This window comes from Neoarius graeffei, chromosome 13 (assembly GCF_027579695.1).
Source record: "Neoarius graeffei isolate fNeoGra1 chromosome 13, fNeoGra1.pri, whole genome shotgun sequence".
In the NCBI taxonomy this organism is placed as follows: domain Eukaryota; kingdom Metazoa; phylum Chordata; class Actinopteri; order Siluriformes; family Ariidae; genus Neoarius; species Neoarius graeffei.
The window spans coordinates 38,926,583-38,941,727 of record NC_083581.1 but is presented as its reverse complement, the minus strand read 5'-3'; the positions used below and the strand labels follow the sequence as shown (position 1 = coordinate 38,941,727).

Here is a 15,145-nt window from a genome sequence, read left to right as displayed (position 1 = left end):
ACAGCCACTTGTCAGCAATTTTTCATTTACTTATAAATGGCGAGCCACACTTTTAACCGTTTACTATTAAATTTAATGCTGCAGAACTTCCGTGAACCAAGTTGGCTCATGTTATCATTTACGTTCATCGTCGTTGCTGCCGAACCCGATCCGGGCTTGAGGCGAACCATGTTTGGTTGGCTTGGCCAGAATGGCAGCAGTAGGGTGGCCGATACCTTTCTGAACACTCACACATTCACACCTACCTGTAGGGGCAATTTATACTAGCCAGTTAACTTAACTGCATGTCTTTGGACTGTGGGGGAAACCGGAGCACCTGGAGGAAAGGATTACACGAGGAGAACATAAAAACTCCATTCAGAAAGGCCCCCACTGGCCACTGAGCTCGAACCCAGAACCTTCTTGCTGTGATGCGACAGTGCTAACCACTACACCAACATGCTGCACCATCATTTATGTTATAGCAGCTATAAGCGGTCTCTTTTTTTTTCTTCTGAAATGAAAAACAGCTTTTTTTCATTACCAAGCAGCCACAAAGCATAAATCCCTGTGGCCATGCAAAATAGCTGTTACTATGGAAACGATAACGGATTAGAATGAGTACATTAATATAAACCTATGAACTACTGTTAAACGCTGCTATTATAGAAAATTAATCAGTGCAATCGGATTCAAACAACAACGCTGCGGTGATCATATTGTAACATGTTCCGCTTCATCATAACGTGATACTTCCTGCAGAGACAAACAATTATGACGTAAAACGAACGTAAGCATGTAGGATTAGTGGACAAATGCGCTACGTGCCCAAGCCTGTACTGGTCGTTGCAAATGAGAGGATTCATTCCAAAATGATTGAATTTAAGAAGTGACAATCTTTTCCGTAGAGTCGCAGAAACTGTTGAAAAAATATTAACAGTGCCATCTGCAGGACTGGAGCACTCGGGGGTGACGAACCAATTAGAATCCGTAGTGCTTGATCTTTGTGTAAACCTTGCAGATGCAGACATCACCTCTGCATGAAGTGCTCTGCTGCTGGTAATAACATGATTGGTGATGATGGGTAATAGCATAATTATAACACAACTTTGAAAAATAGTAATAATAAAAAAAAAAAACAATAATTTGGTTAAATACATTGCTTTTCTCTTGACCCAAATGTAAAGCCACCAGGCTAATGTAGCTAGCAGGTAAGCTAGCTCTTTAGCTCTTATCACATATTCATCAACTCGAGTTGTTCAGTATCTCAAAAAGAACTTCTCATCTCATCTCATTATCTCTAGCCGCTTTATCCTTCTACAGGGTCGCAGGCAAGCTGGAGCCTATCCCAGCTGGCTACGGGTGAAAGGCGGGGTACACCCTGGACAAGTCGCCAGGTCATCACAGGGCTGACACACAGACAAAGACAACCATTCACACTCACATTCACACCTACGGTCAATTTAGAGTCACCAGTTAACCTAACCTGCATGTCTTTGGACTGTGGGGGAAACTGGAGCACCCGGAGGAAACCCACGCGGACACGGGGAGAACATGCAAACTCCACACAGAAAGGCCCTCGCCGGCCCCGGGGCTCGAACCCAGAACCTTCTTGCTGTGAGGCGACAGCGCTAACCACTACACCACCGTGCCACCCCAAAAAGAACTTTGTTTTCTCAAATTGTTATCTATCATCCTTAAAAATAGAACAAAATAAAAGGTTGCACTATTTAAAATAATTAAATCACTTTCCGCTGCAGCTGTTCCCTTTTTTAATCTTGAAATGATCTAATAAATGATATATGAAGAAATAACTTTCACAGTATTCATTATTTGGTAAGCTTAGAGTTCCTCAGTTGTGACACAATGTTGATGTTTCTCTAAGGAGGTTTGCGTAGCACTTAACACTAAATGTAATTAAAGTGTCATTTCAGTCATACGGAGTCTTTTCTTAGCAATTTACCAACGTATCTGAGAAAAATGTTGACGTTCCCTGTTACTTTGTCCTGTTTCCATGGTGACTGTGGCTTTATGTTGTATATACAGTGGTGCTTGAAAGTTTGTGGACCCTTTAGAATTTTCTATATTTCTGCATAAATATGACCTAAAACATCATCAGATTTTCACACAAGTCCTAAAAGTAGATAAAGAGAACCCAGTTAAACAAATGAGACAAAAATATTATACTTGGTCATTTATTTATAAAGGAAAATGATCCAATAATACATATCTGTGAGCGGCAAAAGTATGTGAACCTTTGCTTTCAGTATCTGGTGTGACCCCCTTGTGCAGCAATAACTGCAAGTAAACATTTCCTGTAACTTTTGATTAGTCCTGCACACCAGCTTGGAGGAATTTTAGCCCATTCCTCCGTACAGAACAGCTTCAACTCTGGGATGTTGGTGGGTTTCCTCACATGAACTTTGTCATTTATTTATTGAGGAAAATGATCCAATATTACATATCTGTGAGTGGCAAATGTATGTGAACCTCTAGGATAAGCAGTTAATTTGAAGGTGAAATTAGAGTCAGGTGTTTTCAATCAATGGGATGACAATCAGGTGTGAGTGGGCACACTGTTTTATTTAAAGAACAGGGATCTATCAAAGTCTGATCTTCACTACACGTTTGTGGAAGTGTATCATAGCACAAACAAAGGAGATTTCTGAGGACCTCAGAAAAAGCGTTGTTGATGTTCATCAGGCTGGAAAAGGTTACAAAACCATCTCTAAAGAGTTTGGACTCCACCAATCCACAGTCAGACAGATTGTGTACAAATGGAGGAAATTCAAGACCATTGTTACCCTCCCCAGGAGTGGTCGACCAACAAAGATCACTCCAAGAGCAAGGCGTGTAATAGTCGGTGATGTCACAAAGGACCCCAGGGTAACTTCTAAGCAACTGAAGGCCTCTCTCACATTGGCTAATGTTAATGTTCATGAGTCCACCATCAGGAGAGCACTGAACAACAAAGGTGTGCATGGCAGAGTTGCAAGGAGAAAGCCACTGCTCTCCAAAAAGAACATTGCTGCTCGTCTACAGTTTGCTAAAGATCACGTGGAGAAGCCAGAAGGCTACTGGAAAAATGTTCTGTGGACAGATGAGACCAAAATAGAACTTTTTGGTTGAAATGAGAAGCGTTATGTTTGGAGAAAGGAAAACACTGCATTCCAGCATAAGAACCTTATCCCATCTGTGAAACATGGTGGTGGTAGTATCATGGTTTGGGCCTGTTTTGCTGCATCTGGGCCAGGATGGCTTGCCATCATTAATGGAACAATGAATTCTGAATTATACCAGTGAATTCTAAAGGAAAATGTCAGGACATCTGTCCATGAACTGAATCTCAAGAGAAGGTGGGTCATGCAGCAAGACAACGACCCTAAGCACACAAGTCGTTCTACCAAAGAATGGTTAAAGAAGAATAAAGTTAATGTTTTGGAATGGCCAAGTCAAAGTCCTGACCTTAATCCAATCAAAATGTTGTGGAAGGACCTGAAGCGAGCAGTTCATGTGAGGAAACCCACCAACATCCCAGAGTTGAAGCTGTTCTGTACGGAGGAATGGGCTAAAATTCCTCCAAGCCGGTGTGCAGGACTGATCAACAGTTACTGGAAACGTTTAGTTGCAGTTATTGCTGCACAAGGGGGTCACACCAGATACTGAAAGCAAAGGTTCACATACTTTTGCCACTCACAGATATGTAAAATTGGATAATTTTCCTCAATAAATAAATGACCAAGTCTAATATTTTTGTCTCATTTGTTTAACTGGGTTCTCTTTAACTACTTTTAGGACTTGTGTGAAAATCTGATTATGTTTTAGGTCATATTTATGCAGAAATATAGACAATTCTAAAGGGTTCACAAACTTTCAAGCACCACTGTACAAATGACTGCCTCTGTGTTAGAATGAATATATGCGTTACTTATCAAAATCATAAGCTTTGATAATAAATTAGTTTCAATTCCTAGGTCTACTGACTCATCAGACCAATCACGGTCACACAAACCCATCTATGAATCACCGCCCCTCTTCACACCCCACTCATTCTCCAGGCAATGTTATTGTAATTATCTATAATCAGCTCAGAGCAGAAATGAAGCTGCTTTACACCTGAGTGATTAAAGCACCGCAGCACCCATGTGTGCTCAGAAACACGTGCTCTCTAACACACGAAATATCAAACCTCATATGGTGTGAAAAGAGCTGGGGTTTAATTGAACAGAGCCGGTAAATAGAGCTGTCTTATTGAATTATTTTGGACAAGTTTTATATCTGAGATACAAAGTTTAATTGGTGGATAAAGCCTCTGAGCTTAACACAGGGTGCATCCCTTCCTCTATTTTTGAGGTTTTTCATTTAAACAAAACAAAACATAGATGCGGGAATAGATAAACATGTCATCGGCAAGGTGAACGCATCTCTGTGTTCATTTTGTGTTTCTTCTTTCAAAGCGGCTGATGGCTTTCATTTGGAGAGAAAGATTAAAGAGGTATTTCACAAAATTCAAATGTGTTTTTTGAATGATAGGGCTGTACAGTGATGAAACTCTGACAAAACAAAATGACCAATGGGGGGGGGGGGGGGGGGGGGATCTGCATTTGATGGGTTGAAAATGACTCAAAACTCCCTCTACTGGTTAAAATAATCCTAAATCTTGCAAGGCCGATGCCGATGTAGAGTCGACTGTCTACATCAGGGGTCTTCAATCCTATCCACAAAGGGCCAGTGTGGCTGCAGGCTTTCATTCCAACCAAGCAGGAGCTACACCTGATTTCGCTTGTTTAATCATTTCATCCTCGTCTCCAATCAACAATCAAGTGAGCCTCCAATTTGGCTGTAATGAAAGCCTGCAGCTACACCGGCCCTTTGCGGATAGGATTGAAGACCCCTGGTCTACATCGTGAAATCTTAATAAATAAACAAACAAAATGTTAACACTGCTCTTGAATGGGAGTCTGTGAAACCGTGCTCATTTGCAAATACATGTTTATCAAGACTCATCATTCACAGGAGTTGACCCCCCCAACCCTCCCCACCCCCTCTCTCTCAGCCACTTGCCCACTTTATCATTTTTCAAAATTATGTAGTGGGTGGAGTTCGGCTCAGGGCTGGGGGTGAAGTTACACTTTAAATCTGTTTAACAGAGGGTTTTGTGTGTGTGTGTGTGTGTGTGTGTGTGTGTGTGTGCGCGTGCGTGCGTGCGTGCGTGTGATTTGATTTTGATTTGTTTATTGGAGCTGTTTGTTTTGCAAGAAGGAGTTTCCAACATCAGTGTTTTATAAAAGTCAGAGGTAAAGCTGCAACTTTAAGTTTTCTGACATTATGGAATGACTGTTTATAAGCAATAACAGGAACTAACTTGTTTCATGGATGATCCATGACATTAAAAGTAACCATTAAAGTGCTCTAGGTACAATTATTATTTTTCTTCCTTACAATTAAGTCTCTAATAGTTAGGTGGTTTTGATATTCACAGATCCCTATATTCACAGATCTCTGCCTCCTGGATCTATGGTGGCCTGTTTCGCAAAATGTTCAATAAAATGACTGACAGGATTCGTATCCAAACACACACAAGTGTTTCTGGATTGGAATCAGTTTTCCAAATGGGTTTTCCCAGTGACTTAATATACTTTAGCTAAAGCCATGGTTTAATGCATTAGTTTTTTGTTTTTCCCCTCCCAGTGTTCTACAGAGCTTCCATGGTTATTTGTATAACTAATGACTAAACATAATGGACCTATAAATGAAAAAAAGGGTACATGTTAGCTTTTTTAATAATTAGAAATTATTTATTTCTAATTTTCATACACCTAACTAATACAGTGTTGAAAGTGCAACTGGGCTGGAAATGACCTCCAGAAATTCCAGCATGTTCCTCAGAACAGGAAGAGTTTCATAGCTATTTGCAGGCCGTCTACTGGATGAATAATACACAGGAAGTCGTAATAATACGCAGGAAGTAGTAATAATACAAATCTCTCATTTTGTGGTATGTTTAAACAAAAATAAATAGTCAAGGATATTTCAGTTCTCATCAAGTAAAGATATCACACCAAGTCCCACTTAATTCTTTCAGGGTTTTTTTTTTATGATGAGAACTTTTTAATACTCCACCACATTAAGCAGACAAAGCTTTTCTTCTTCCAGAACTAAACGATGTAGAACCCTAAGTGCCGTTTCACTGCTGCTAGGTTAATGAGGTCCTGATGAACATATGGTCGGATTAACCATCGCCCATCTAACGCTAGCAGGTGAATGTGTTTTTCATCTTCCGGAGCCGGAATATCCCTGAAGACCCTGAGACTCTGGGAGACGTGCTGAGCCTTCGTGAGTGTGTTTTTAAATCCAGAACAAACAACCAAATAGGCATTGACTTCTCCGTTTGAGGCTGCCCTGTCTTTGAAAAAGGCTTTATAACACAGTTTGATGCGGTGCTGGCACGCCGTGGTGTGATCTGCCTACATTTATCCGTCCTTCCTCCCAGCTCAGCGCCTGTCATCCATGTCTGAGAGGAAGTGGCACCCGGCTGCAGCGTCCTCCGCACTCCAGACTACTTAGACCTATTACAGAAGGTCAGGGTCATCTCATATGATACACTCCTGGCTTTTTACTGTATAGACCTGTATCTCTGGCCTGTTTAGATGTTCAGTGATGGTGCTAGAAATATTTTTAGAGTGCACCACAGAGAACTGAACTAGCTAATTCAAATTTAGAAAGAAAAAAAAAAGACCTCAAGCCTGATCTGACAAACTGAACAAAATACGAACCTGTCCCTCTGTTTGTTTCATAGAGCTTCTTAGACACAAATGTATTCATCTCTAAATAGCAACCAAGGCGTAAACTTACAAAAGGCTTAAACTTACTAATTTTAATGACTTCTCACCTTATCTTGAGATCAATATTATAAATTATTATACATACGGGACACTTTTTCGATGGAATAAAAACATGTGTTCTATTCCCTTCTAGTGGGTTTTATTCATTTGGTTTGATAGCATACAATATTGTTAGCATATCGCTTATCCTACGTGTATTACGTCACTCTACCCAATGGAGAATGAGCATTGAATATGGTTTATGATATTGCACGGTTGTCAAGACAGCATGACGGCAGAGCCATAAAAGCAAGCGACTGTGACAATTTGTAAACAAACATGGCTGCCGGGTTTGCTTTATTAAATACGGAAGATTTTGAGAGAATTTTGAAAGAGAAAGACGAGTGGAACACCCAAAAGGAATGTATAATAATAATAATAATAATAATAATAATAATAACAATAATAATAATGGCTTTTTTCATGGTATATCAGATATACTACACTTGAGCTTAGCCAGTGAGATGAGATATCAGATATATTCCATTCAGCTAGCATGATATTGAACTCATTTTCAACTCGTTATATATCATGCTAGCTGAAAGGAATATATCTGATAGACCACTCAACGTCAGCCAATATTATTTAAATATTACTGTACTATTTACATTTAAATCTGTCATGCATTCATGTAAATAACATCCATGGTACTGTGCAGATCACATGCATCCCTGAACCTCTTAGTTCCTCAAATAAAAAGTTACAGAACCCCAGAAATACATCAATACATCCAGTTTGCCAAACGGATTCCAAGCTATACCTCATTTCCCTTACAAGCTAAATAAAATACAGGGGTAGCTCAATAGTTAAGTGATCAGAAGGACATGAGTTCAAATCCCAGGCAAGGCCCTTTAGCCCTCAACTGTGCAGTTGTATAAATGTAATACCCTTTCTCTTCTGTAAGTCACTCTGGATAAGCGCATCTACCAAATGCCATCAATGTATATATCACCTGATATGCTTTTTTCAGTTAAATTAGACATGTTCCACTGCATGGGCGGCACGGTGGTGTAGTGGTTAGCACTGTCGCCTCACAGCAAGAAGGTCCAGGTTCGAGCCCCGTGGCCGGCGAGGGCCTTTCTGTGTGGAGTTTGCATGTTCTCCCCGTGTCCGCGTGGGTTTCCTCCGGGTGCTCCGGTTTCCCCCACAGTCCAAAGACATGCAGGTTAGGTTAACTGGTGACTCTAAGGCCAAGTTTACATTAGACCGTATCGGTCTCGTTTTCTTCGCGGATGCACGGTCCATTTATATTAAAACGCCTGGAAACGGGAATCCGCCAGGGTCCACGTATTCAATCCAGATCGTGTCTGGTCCGGTGCTGTGTAAACATTGAGAATACGCGGATACGCTGTGCTGAGCTCTAGCTGGCGTCGTCATTGGACAACGTCACTGTGACATCCACCTTCCTGATTCGCTGGCGTTGGTCATGTGACGCGACTGCTGAAAAACGGCGCGGACTTCTGCTTTGTATCACCTTTCATTAAAGAGTATAAAAGTATGAAAATACTGCAAATACTGATGCAAATACTGCCCATTGTGTAGTTATGATTGTCTTTAGGCTTGCCATCCTTCCACTTGCAAGTGGTAAGTGACGCGCATGCCCGATATGCACTAGGATCACACACACAGCGGCTCAGTCCCGAATCACTGCTCGTGCACTTCACTCGAGCGCTCTGTGAGCTGCGCAGGGCCGGAGTGCGCACCCTCCAGAGGGCACTCGCTGTTCAGGGCGGAGTGATTTGGAGCGCAGGATGCCTGCGGAGCCGAGTGTATCCGTGTATTGGCGTTGCTGTGTGCACGCGAATCGTGTATTGGCGTTGCTGTGTGCACGCTAATCGTTTTAAAAACGTTAATCTGATGATCCGCTGATACGGTCTAATGTAAACCCCACCTAAATTGAGCGTAGGTGTGAATGTGAGTGTGAATGGTTGTCTGTGTCTACGTGTCAGCCCTGTGATGACCTGGCGACTTGTCCAGGGTGTACCTCGCCTTTCGCCCGTAGTCAGCTGGGATAGGCTCCAGCTTGCCTGCGACCCTGTAGAACAGGATAAAGCGGCTAGAGATGAGATGAGATGTTCCACTGCATTACTTTATTCCTTTAGGAACATAATACAGTGCAGAGCCGCTTGTGTCGGAAGGCAGGCTCTGTGATGCAGCAAGGCTGAAATAAAAAGTGAAACAGCACTGTGTTTGCATTGCATAGATGGCTGAAGCACTGAAGGAAACAGACAGATTTTATTGGCCAGCTCAGGTTTGTTGTTGCCATCAGGACTTCTTCCAGCACACCTCATTAAATCTCCCTGTACATCTACACAGAGAGGACAAGCAGACACACCGGACTGATCTGCTTTCATAGCTTCCTTGTATTTCTCTCTCACACACAGGCAGGACCAGTCAAAAGTTTGGACACACCTTCTAATTCAATGATTTTTTTTCTTTATTTTTATTAATTAAAAGTCACGTCATGTCTTAAGGTAATGATGGATGTCGTTTCTCTTTACTTAGTTGAGTGGTTCTTGACATAATATGGATTACTACAGTTGTAGAATAGGGCTATTTACTGTATTTATATTATTTACTGTTTGATCTCGAAAGCATTAAGAAAGTAACAAACTCGTCCACAAATTAACTTTTGACGAGGCACCTGTTAATTGAAAAGCATTCCAGGTGACGACCTCATGAAGCTGGTTAAGATCACAATAAACAATATTGTGCAAAGCGTCATCAAGGTAAATGCTGGCTACTTTGAAGAATCTAAAATATGAAACATATTTTGTTTACTATATAACCCGATCTATGTTCCAGATGTTATTTCATAGTTTTGATGTCTTCTGTGTTGCTCTACAATGTAGAAAATAGTCACAATAGAGAAAAGCCTATGAATGAGCAGGGGTGTACAAACCTTTGATTGGTTCTGTACACCCTGAAGCTCAGTCACACTCTTTCCCCATGTGTACTAATGATGCCTGACTGTTTCAGGAGAAACTCAAATTTACCCAAAATGGAGTCAAGTGAAGACAGATTTAGCGTTCAAAAGTATTTTTTTTTTTACAAAGCTTGGTACTGGACCGATGTGGCTAATGGAGCTAAATCATAAAAGTTTTTTGCAGCGCAAATCTTTTACATAAACATTTCTTCTTGCTTGTTAAGGCTGATCTTCATACTTCCACATCCAAGTTGACTGGCACTATGCCAAATAATGTCCAACTTTCTGCTACAATTCCATAAACTTTAGTAAGTTCAAGAGCTGGAGACATTCACAGGAACGGTGCTGGACTATATTAAGTTCTGCATCGGGAATGTGACGGTGGATAAAAACATCCAGGTCTTCCCAAACCAGAAACCCTGGATGACCAGCCAGGTCCGCTCACTCCTCAGGGCTCGCAATGCTGCCTTCAGGTCAGGTGATAGAGCTCTGTACAGAGCTGCTCGAGCCGATCTGAAAAGAGGAATAATTAAAGCCAAGGCGGACCACAGGCTGCGCATAGAATCCCACCTGTCCAGCAACAACACATGGGAGGTGTGGCAGGGCATTCAGGACATCACAAACTTCAGAGACTGTGATGCGCCAACAGGAGACTGGAGTGAGCCGCTAGCAGAGGAGCTAAATCGCTTCTTTGCTCGCTTTGAAACATCTCAGCAGCACTCATCTGCTCCTGCCCTGCCCCCACCACCATACAGTTCCCACACCACTCCTTTCACTGTACAGGAGCACAATGTCAGACGGGTGCTCCTGGCAGTGAACCCCAAGAAAGCTGCCGGCCCAGATGGTGTACCTGGTAAGGTGCTCAGAGCGTGCGCCCACCAGCTTGCCCCTACCTTCACCAGGATCTTTAACCTCTCCCTGACTCAGGCAGTCATCCCACCCTGCCTAAAATCTGCAACAATAATCCCAGTACCGAAGAAGTCTCCCGTCACCAGCCTGAATGATTACCGTCCTGTGGCCCTCACCCCGGTAATCATGAAGTGCTTTGAGAGACTAGTTCTTCAGCACATCAAGGACCACCTCCCCCCAGACTTTGACCCCTACCAGTTCGCATATCGCACAAACAGATCCACAGAGGATGCCATCGCCGTAGCTCTCCACTCTGCGCTAAATCACCTGGAGCAGCAGCAGAGCTACGTCCGCATACTCTTTGTGGATTACAGTTCAGCTTTTAATACAATTATCCCAGACATCCTTATTAGAAAACTGGACACTCTCGGCCTCCCCCCTCTCACATGTGCCTGGTTAAAGGACTTTCTTACTAACCGGCCCCAGACTGTGAGACTTGGCCCCCACTTCTCCTCCACCCGCACGTTGAGCACCGGCTCTCCACAGGGCTGTGTGCTGAGCCCCCTCCTGTACTGCCTCTACACCCACGACTGTAGTTCGACCCACAACAACAACCTCATCGTCAAGTTTGCTGATGACACCACAGTGGTTGGACTCATCTCAAAGGGAGATGAGGCAGCCTACAGAGAGGAGGTCCTGAAGTTGGCAGCCTGGTGTTCAGAAAATAACCTCGCTCTGAACACCAAGAAAACTAAAGAGCTCATTGTTGACTTCAGGAAGCACAGCACCGACCTAGCCCCCCTCTACATCAACAACGTGTATGTGGAGAGGGTCCACACCTTCCGGTTTCTCGGCATCCTCATCTCCGCTGACATTTCCTGGTCAGTAAACATCACAGCAGTTATTAAGAAGGCTCAGCAGCGGCTACACTTCCTGAGAGTCCTCAGGAAGTACAACCTAAACTCCAACCTGCTGCTGACCTTCTACCGTTCATCCATCGAGAGCCTGCTGACATACTGTATTACAGTATGGTACGGCAGCTGCACTGCTGTAGACAGGGAGAGGCTCCAGAGGGTAGTTAAGGCAGCACAGAAGATCATTGGCTGCCCTCTCCCTTCCCTGATGGACATTTACACCTCCCGCTGCCTTAGCAGATCTAAAAACATTATCAAGGACAGCTCCCACCCTGGCTTTGATCTGTTCGACCTGTTGCCCTCAGGGAGGCGCTATAGGTGCATCAGGACAAAGACAAACCGATTCAAAAACAGCTTCTTTCCAAAAGCCATAACCACCCTGAACTGGGATATGCTCTGACTTTATAGTCTATTTATTTTACTATGTGACTCTCCTCGTGCAATAATTTATAATGTGCAGTACTTTATAAGGGACTCTCTATGTGCAATACTTTTATAATGTGCAATACCTCACTCCATATTGTGAAGCACAACACATTCACCTCACCTCAGGACTGTGCACCTTACATACAGCACATGCACCTCAGGATTGTGCACCTTACACACGACACATACACCTCAGGAGTGTGCACCTTACACACACTTCAAGTCTGTGCACCTGCCTTACCTTGCAATACTTCATAAATGTGTAATATTTTATTTTATAATGTGAATCTCTCGTGCAATAATTTATAATGTGACTCTCTCTGTGCAATAATTATATGTGCAATGAGCAACACCTCACTCCATAATGTGTAACACAACACATACACTACCGTTCAAAAGTTTGGGGTCACCCAGACAATTTTGTGTTTTCCATGAAAAGTCACACTTTTATTTACCATCATAAGTTGTAAAATGAATAGAAAATATAGTCAAGACCTTTTTCTGGCCATTTTGAGCATTTAATCGACCCCACAAATGTGATGCTCCAGAACCTCAATCTGCTCAAAGGAAGGTCAGTTTTATAGCTTCTCTAAAGAGCTCAACTGTTTTCAGCTGTGCTAACATGATTGTACAAGGGTTTTCTAATCATCCATTAGCCTTCTGAGGCAATGAGCAAACACATTGTACCATTAGAACACTGGAGTGATGGTTGCTGGAAATGGGCCTCTATACACCTATGGAGATATTGCACCAAAAACCAGACATTTGCAGCTAGAATAGTCATTTACCACATTAGCAATGTATAGAGTGGATTTCTGATTAGTTTAAAGTGATCTTCATTGAAAAGAACAGGGCTTTTCTTTCAAAAATAAGGACATTTCAAAGTGACCCCAAACTTTTGAATGGTAGTGTACACCTCAGGACTGCACACCTTACCCCCCTGACACACTCCCCCCCCCCCCTTTTTTTGTCTCCCCCCCTTCCTCACTCTCTCTCTCCCTCTCACACTACACGCTGTTTTGCACTGTTATTGGAGATGCTTTAATCTCATTGTACATGTGTATAGTGACAATAAAGGCATTCTATTCTATTCTAAGTACAAAAAGTCTGATAAATTTGCTTGGCTTCTTAGCTGTGGCCTTTTACTAAGCTCTGTTTTTTGTGTCATCCTATATGAAATAATAGCCAAAATGTCCCAGCTGACAGAAAATCAAAATATTTTCATTCATGAATGACAAATGAGAAAAAGGAAGCAAACATTGAACAATTTAAAAAAAAAAAAGTTGTCTAATTGGACATTTTGGAAACTAGGCTTTTTTTCCCTTCCCCAAACAGTTTTACATTTATTTGCTTGAGACGTAAGGGATATAGGACACTTCGTCCAATAGTTAAGACATTTGGTCCAAAGCCTTTTTCATATGCACTATCAATTATTTTATATTTCGGGCATTTGTTTGTTCGAAAAAAGGAGGAATTCTCAACAGAATTTGACCGAAGCAAAACACATTTTTGCAGCATGTACCGTAGTTTAACCACCTGCCACTCGCCAAACACGAGTTGTGAAATCTAATGGCAAGTAAAGATCGCCCCAGCCTCGCTTTTCTCGGCGAGTGTGTTCAAAACGATGGGTTCCTACCTAGTATTCATGTAAAATCCACGAAACATTCGACAAAAACTCCTTCTTCGCACATGTTGGGGGCCGCCACTGCAAAATGAAAATGAAACCGGAAATGATGGGAATCAGAGCGTGCCAACTTCGGGCGCGTTTGGCTGGGGCCGCTTGTGGGGAGAGATCGTTTTTATTAGACCAGATTATATAGGAAATCTATACTCGCACTTGCCAGATATCCTTTTTTGGGGCCACAACTATTATGTGGGTGTCAGTCCTGTGCGCTTTGGTGCACACACCTGAAGGACTCTCGGGCACGCTCCGGACTGTGCACGCACCTGTGCTCGCACATGTGCTGTTAAAAGTTTTATGTTTTGTTTATTTCCATTTATTATGGGGAGACGCAGCCATAAACCTGCTTAATGCACTGCCTTGAATGAATTATGGTTTGTTTATATCTCAATCTTGTCACACATATTGTCACCACATATAAAATAATTATCCTTCGTTCGTATATCATCAGATGGCCAACTCAGTGTCGTGCACCCACGCCCTCGTCTCTGGTCCTAAGTCGAAGAGGCCAGCTTCTGAGGGTGGGCTGTATAGGGGGCAGCCGGTGATTATGTGCTTGGCAGTCTGTTCAGGTTCGCCACACTCGCATGCCGCACTGTCCGATAGGCCCCACTTCTTCAGAAATGACTTGAAGCGGCAGACCCCAGTGCGTAGACGGTTCAGCAAGGGCCACAGGTGGCGTGGCAGGTCTTCTCCTTTTACACCACCTCCTGGGTCCCTGATGTATCGTTGGATGCGGGACGGCCCAGCCGTCTCCCACGTCTGTTTCCAGGATGCTGCCAGCCAGGCGTCTGGGATAGACTGTAGCATCTCTTGTGCTGCCTTGTTGTAGGAATGGCGAGACTTGAGCCTGCCTGGTGGAGCCGGTGTTATTGTGGCTTTGTGCAGGATGTGCCAGTCGTACTTCTGGGCTTTTCTTGCCAGGGTGAGGGTAGCTGCATCCCGTCAGAGATTGGCCGGGGCAATTCCAGCAAGGACTGGCAGGTGGGACACAATAATTGATAGTGCGGATGAAAAAGGCTTCGGACGAAATGGTTATTGGATGAAGTGTCCTGATCCTGAAATAAAGGATAAACCACTTCGACATGGTGTAGGGAAATAGTCAAAGACAGGGTGGTGTGATAACTCTTCTCATCCAGTATTTGATTATTTTCCAGTAACATCACAAAGCGTTTTATTCCTCTTATACCACAGCAATTTGTCAAAGATTATATCTTTCTCATTATTCACAATGACATGATTTTTTTTATCCGTTTGTATTTACATTTAATCATTACATATTTGTGGAACGTCTGCAGAACAAGTTCCTGTTCTCACTTGTGTTATAAACAGTCATTTCCTCACCGGTCTCGGTTTTCTTTCTCTTGAAGTTAATGAGACAAAAGAAAACTTGTTGCTGTTAGAAAGCTCTGAACCTGGAGACTCCTTCCATAAACATGATGTAAACATCCACTTACAGAAAACTTCACTACAGCAATGAGTACAC

General features: G+C 42.8%; 1 protein-coding gene across 10 annotated transcripts in view; it reads right to left on the bottom strand.

Annotated features, from left to right (window-relative positions):
- Positions 1–15,145, bottom strand: part of utrn (utrophin) — a 451,611-nt gene that overhangs the window by 29,279 nt on the left and 407,187 nt on the right. The gene's annotated exons all lie outside the window — the stretch shown is intronic.